The following is a 6,000-nucleotide window of genomic DNA, read 5'->3' as shown; positions in this document are numbered from 1 at the left end:
ACTGTAAAATCAATCAACACCCCAAGTCATAAATGACAGAGAGATGCTATAAAAGAACTCATCTTCTGAATTAGTAGGTACGACCATGTTAAACCACTCATCTTTAGAGCAGGGTTCCAATACGATGTCTTCCTCGTCGCCCGAGCAAGATAGATTTATGATCTTACGAAAAGAAGCCATTTTTTCCTCAATTGTGTAAATAGTTTCGAATGCTCTTAGTCCTAAACATTTTATAGAATTGGTCGCCATTAGTGATTTTGTTTGTCCTAAGAAATAATAGGGTGGAATGGTATCACTATCACCACTAGAATCGGAACTGCTAAACATTCCTAATTCTACAATTTTATAATCAATTGATTCATCTAACCGCCTCACATTCTCCACACAATGTCTCCACATTTCCATAACTCCCATATGAGTGGAAAATTATGTGACGTTGTTATTCTCGTCTAACTCTCTGGTAATCGTCGTCCAAAGAAAAATAAAAGAAAAATAAAAAGGAGAAGTTCAATACCTGATTATTGATTAGTGGTGATGGTGAGTTGAAGAACCAGACTTGAAGAGAAAGGGTTAAAGAAAAGGGATTGCTCAAAAGGATGTATAATTCGTGTGCAAAAGTGGGGAGAGTGATTGTTATTCCTCTACCTTTAAAGCCAAATACATAGGCCGAGTAAACATCATTTGCAAGCATTAAGCTTGCGACTGCTAGTATGGGGTAGGATATCTACGAGCCATATTTGAAGCATGTAGATTAATCAACAACTCATAATATTTGCTTCTTCCCAAGACAAACTCATCATAACAAAGCATTAAATTCCCCACACGCTTCCACGCCTGAGGGCTTTTCCCTCCAAGCTATACCCGAGGAACTTGTCCTTCAAGCCTTGCTTGAGGGCTGAGGCACTCACTTCCCCAATTTATATCCAAAAAGAGGTCGTCTTCTACCTGACTTAAATCACTTCGTCCTTTCTAGGTCTTATGCTTGAGGGACTATGGACTGCGATGATTTTAATTGGACCCTATAAGAGGACAACCCATAACTCAATCAACCCAAAAAAAATCATAAAGGGCCACACGATAATTCAAGAGGGCGTGACCTGGCAGGTTATGGGTCGTCCGACCCGACTCATCACGCTGAAGGCATGGGTCGCCCGACCCAAATTCATGCCATAAAGGGACAACTACTTTAATACGCGTCAGGCCACATGTCTCTGAAAGGGTCGGTGTTTGCCATTTTCCCAAAAAAGAAACAACTCCTTCTTACTAATGGGGCGAACTGTCTTTTCTGTTGTCACGCTCTAGTCAAGCAGTTGAAAGAGAAACGGTTTTTCACCCTATAATTTGAACTACAAACTACATCTCTAAGGTCGTTTGGTGCACATGATATGATATTTGTATCCTATCTTATCTCAATCTAGTGTTTGCTCACACAATAGGATATGATAAGTTAATCCTGAAACTTATCCTATCCTGCCTCACTAGTTCAAATTGTTATCTTGAATCTGAGCTGGATTAGAATTCGACAGGATAGGATAAGAAAATGATTTACTAATTTACCTCTATAAAATATAATTTAAAATAAAAAATTAAATATAACAAAATATAAATAAAATTAATTTGATATTAAATTTAAAATATTAATAATAATTTTTAAGAAATATGTATGATTGTCATAAGGATAATTTTTTAACTTAATAAAATATAAAAAATAAGAATTTTTAAAAATAAAATAATTATTAAAATTTTAAAAATATGATTACTAATTTTATTTTTTATCATATTAAATATATGTTCTAGCCAGGGTAATTTTGTTATTTACGTATATATGTGTGTGTGTGAAATTATTAACTCGTGTCAATGAATTTTTTTTAATTATAGAAAAATATTTTTTTATCAATTTATAAAATTTAAAATATTTTATAAAATAATTTAGAAAAAATATAGTTATTTTATAAATATATATATATATATATATATATATATATATATATATATATATATATATATATATATATATATATATATATATATATGATTTAGTATAATGTGTGAACCAAACCGATGATATAATAAGTCTTATTCTATCTATACCATATTATATCCTGTTTCTATGATATCCTGGACATTAAAGAGACCCTAAATATATCAACATTTAAGATTTCAGAAGATTCTTATGCACTTACTCTTACCGTGGTACGTTCAATTAATTAATACTAGTTTTAATGTATTTGGTGTATTATCCTCCTGCGCATATTATTATCTTTTAAAATGTATTTTGTTGACAGCAACAAGAAACAATAAAGCAATATAGCATCAGCATGACTTTCCAATGTGGTTCACACTACCGGCATTTCTTTTAATAATTTTTCTTTTTAAATATTCAAAGTATTAAGATATCCATGAGAAAACGTAAGCTTATTTGCTACCTTATTTATAAATACATATCGGAGGCGTGGTTTTACTTGGTTTGATTTTAATCAAAATTTGTTGGTTTTGATCATTCTTTTATTCGGAATATCAAAGATGTTGGTTTTCCTTCCCTTATGAGAATTATACCCTTTTAATTGATCATAGCATCCCTATATAACATTCATTTAACCATAATAACATTTGTTTTTGGAAAACATATTGTATTTTTTAAAATATTCGACAATATACGTGGGAGTTCAGATTTTTTTAAAAATTTAATAAAAAAAATACTTTTTATAATATTTTAAACTTATGTGTGAAATTTGTTTTAGATTTATTATAAAAATACATTATATGCAAATTTTGGACTATATGTAACTTATGAATTTTTTTCTTTGAATTTTTAAAAAACTAATACTTAATTTTATTTGTTTTTATCAAATTTTTTAAAATGTCAAATAATTATATACATGCCTTAAAGAACCGCATCTGCTATCAAACATCGATCCCCTCATAGATGGGTCGTCAGAATACCGCATGTTGAGCTTTATAGATGCATATTCGGGATATAACCAAATACGCATGGACCCCTTGAATGCCCTCAAAATAGCCTTTTTGTCGGATGGTCCATGTCCAACAACCTTCAGTTCTTTCTTCGGACCTCTCTTCTGAAAATAATTAAAAAGTATATATTATAAAACACAAAATTAAAAATAAATATGATTTTAAATAAATTGACTATCATTTACTTACCTCACCGAATAAATTGACTACAAGAGATATATCGTACGACCATCCTTGAAACCCTACCAATTGTGGTGCATATACAGATCCACCATTATGCTCATTCTTACCAACCAACGGTTATCGAGTGCCCCGTCCTAAACCACAACGTGGATCCGTCCGTTTTTTATTCGTGTTCGCGCCACTGACAAAAGAAAAACAGAAAACATATTTAGAAAAACAATTAAAAATTGAATTCTTTTTGAAAGATATCTGATGTGTTAACATTACTCCCAACCGTAACACTTTCAAAAAGAATTTTGGTGTAGTTTTCCACCAAATCGAAATACTTTGTAAAAGAGTTCCGATGAATTTAAAATACCGGATAACTTACTAATTGTGTTTCAGTTTGTTGATTATGTACCAGATAGCTTGTCCAAAGAATTTCGGTATGAAAAAAATTTATTTCTGGATCAGAATACTTGAAACGCAAATGAGAGAAAAGGTAAAAAAATGAGAAAAATAAACTATTTATATGAGGGTATTTTGGTCAAAATATGTATAATGTAGGGGTAGGGGAATAAACGATGGGATATGGGGTAAAATTTTCAATGACCTCCCATACAAATTTTAGAGATTTTATCCCGACACCCCCTAGTTACATCTAGCACTCCCACATATTTCTATAATAACCATATTCCCCTGATATAGATCTAATCCAAAAATTCGGTAAAAATATCTAGTAGACCAAATTGAAAATTCTGGTAGATAATAAAAAAAATTGGTAGTCTATATGAAAAATCCGGTATGTTAAGGAAATTACCGGTGTTTTTAAAAGTTCATATATTTACTAGATTATTTGCTTAAAAGTTGAGATTTTGCCGACAGTTTTGAATGATTGTGGCTGCACCAACCATTTTGTATGCTCCAAAATTGTATAAATATGAGCCATGTGTTGTTAAGAAAAACATCTTACAATTCCACCTCAATTTTAGTTTAAGGTAGAAGTATATTTCAACGTGGTGAAACCTCCTATAGAGTTTCGGCTCCCCGAGGCCACCGCATGTCTCGCCTTTCTGTGATCCAAGTTGAATGATATGTTGCCAAACACCGAGAACAAAAAGGTTAGTAAGATCGAGTTTCGCGAATACTGGATTGATACTAATGGAAGGGTGAAATACAACCTTATACAGTTGAAGACCAATGAAGAATTGAAAGTTATGTGGAGAATATATCACTGTAGGATAACAAAGGGACAATCGAGTTTTGATGCGATAATTTCTAGATATGTCGACTACATACATAATCAAGATGTTGAAACATCCAAAATCATTTGGCAGTGTTTAAATTTTTGTATTTATTTTTGTTTCCTCAAGTTATGTAATCGTCTGTCTAAGTTATGTAATCGTTTGCCAAATGTTAAGTTATATTGATCATGCATTAAGAGAAGTTTCAAAATATCATCTAATAAATAGTGTTGTGCAAATGTCTGAGTAATACTACACATAATATACAAATAATGCATAAAAGTAATAATAATAATGTCTAAATAGGCCACCCATGGGCTATGTGTGTTGCCTGCGATGAAAACCTATAAACCTCACCATTTAGGTTCACCGAACCCATGAGGTTATCCATAATGACTGCTATCATCTGTAGGCGTTGAGCATCATCCACACCATGTGGAGGTAGTAGAGGAGGCTACCCGTCATCGAAAGGTACCCCAACATCAACATGAGAAGGTCTAGCATCATCTTCATGATCAGCGAATAGTCTACCAATGGAAGGAAATCACAATCCTCAACAATCACCTTCATCTCCCGTGGCATCACCATATCAGAGAACTTCTTAAGCATCAACACATGGGTGGGAACCTTTTCTGAAAAATGATTTTGTAAAAAATAAACTAAACAACATCAATTAATTTTAAATTATCAATAATAAATAAAGCCACATCATCGACATATCATATATATGTGTCTCCCATCCATAATATGAATGCCACTTGATCTGCATATCCAACTAGCACAGAACAATCACTAGGCCCACTAAGAAACCCCCATATGTGTGTATAGACGACTCTGTTGAAGCCGAAGCAACGACCTCTGTGTCAACAGGAGGAGTAACCTCCATATCATCCATAGTAGGCGCCACAATAGCCGTCTTCGGAGTAATCTCTATAGTAGTCGTAGCCTCTGCCTCAGAAAGATGGGGCACATCTATCATCTTTGAAGGAAAGGGCATCTCTGTTGTCTATAAAGGATGGGGGCCCTCTGTCTCTGCCACCATCTACACATCATCTTGAACTGTTGCCTGAACATCAACTGACTCATCCATCGTTCATCTAGAAGAAGATCTAGATCCTCTACGTCGGGTTGTGTGGGGTTCGTGAAATTGAAACAGATCAGTCACCCGCCTCTTGTGAGAACCGGTCGGGGTTACTCTCCCCTCCGGGAGATGCGAATCCTCTATGTCATCTCACCTCTCTCGAGCCCCCGTAACAACAACAACAACTCTATCACGCTATTGATAACCATCATGCCATCTGATCCTCTAGTCTTCACTACAAAAATAAAACAAAATTATTTAACCTACATTATTTTTCTAAATATCCCATACATTTATGAATATTTTTGGATTTTTCAAAAATACGGTAGTGATGCATACGTTTTTCCGAATTTTTAAAAAATCCGATAAAATGAATACATATATTTGGCACTTTTACCGGATTTTTCAAAAATCCAGAAAAATGTGTGCATTTTTTCCGAATATTTTCAAAAATGCGATAAAAATGCATGAAAAATTCGAAAAGAACTATAAAATGCGGTAAAAACATATACGTACTAGTCACAAATTGTAAATGTCCAG

This window comes from Vicia villosa, unplaced genomic scaffold (genome assembly GCF_029867415.1).
Source record: "Vicia villosa cultivar HV-30 ecotype Madison, WI unplaced genomic scaffold, Vvil1.0 ctg.001626F_1_1, whole genome shotgun sequence".
Taxonomy (NCBI): domain Eukaryota; kingdom Viridiplantae; phylum Streptophyta; class Magnoliopsida; order Fabales; family Fabaceae; genus Vicia; species Vicia villosa.
Note: the sequence above shows the minus strand (reverse complement) of the source record.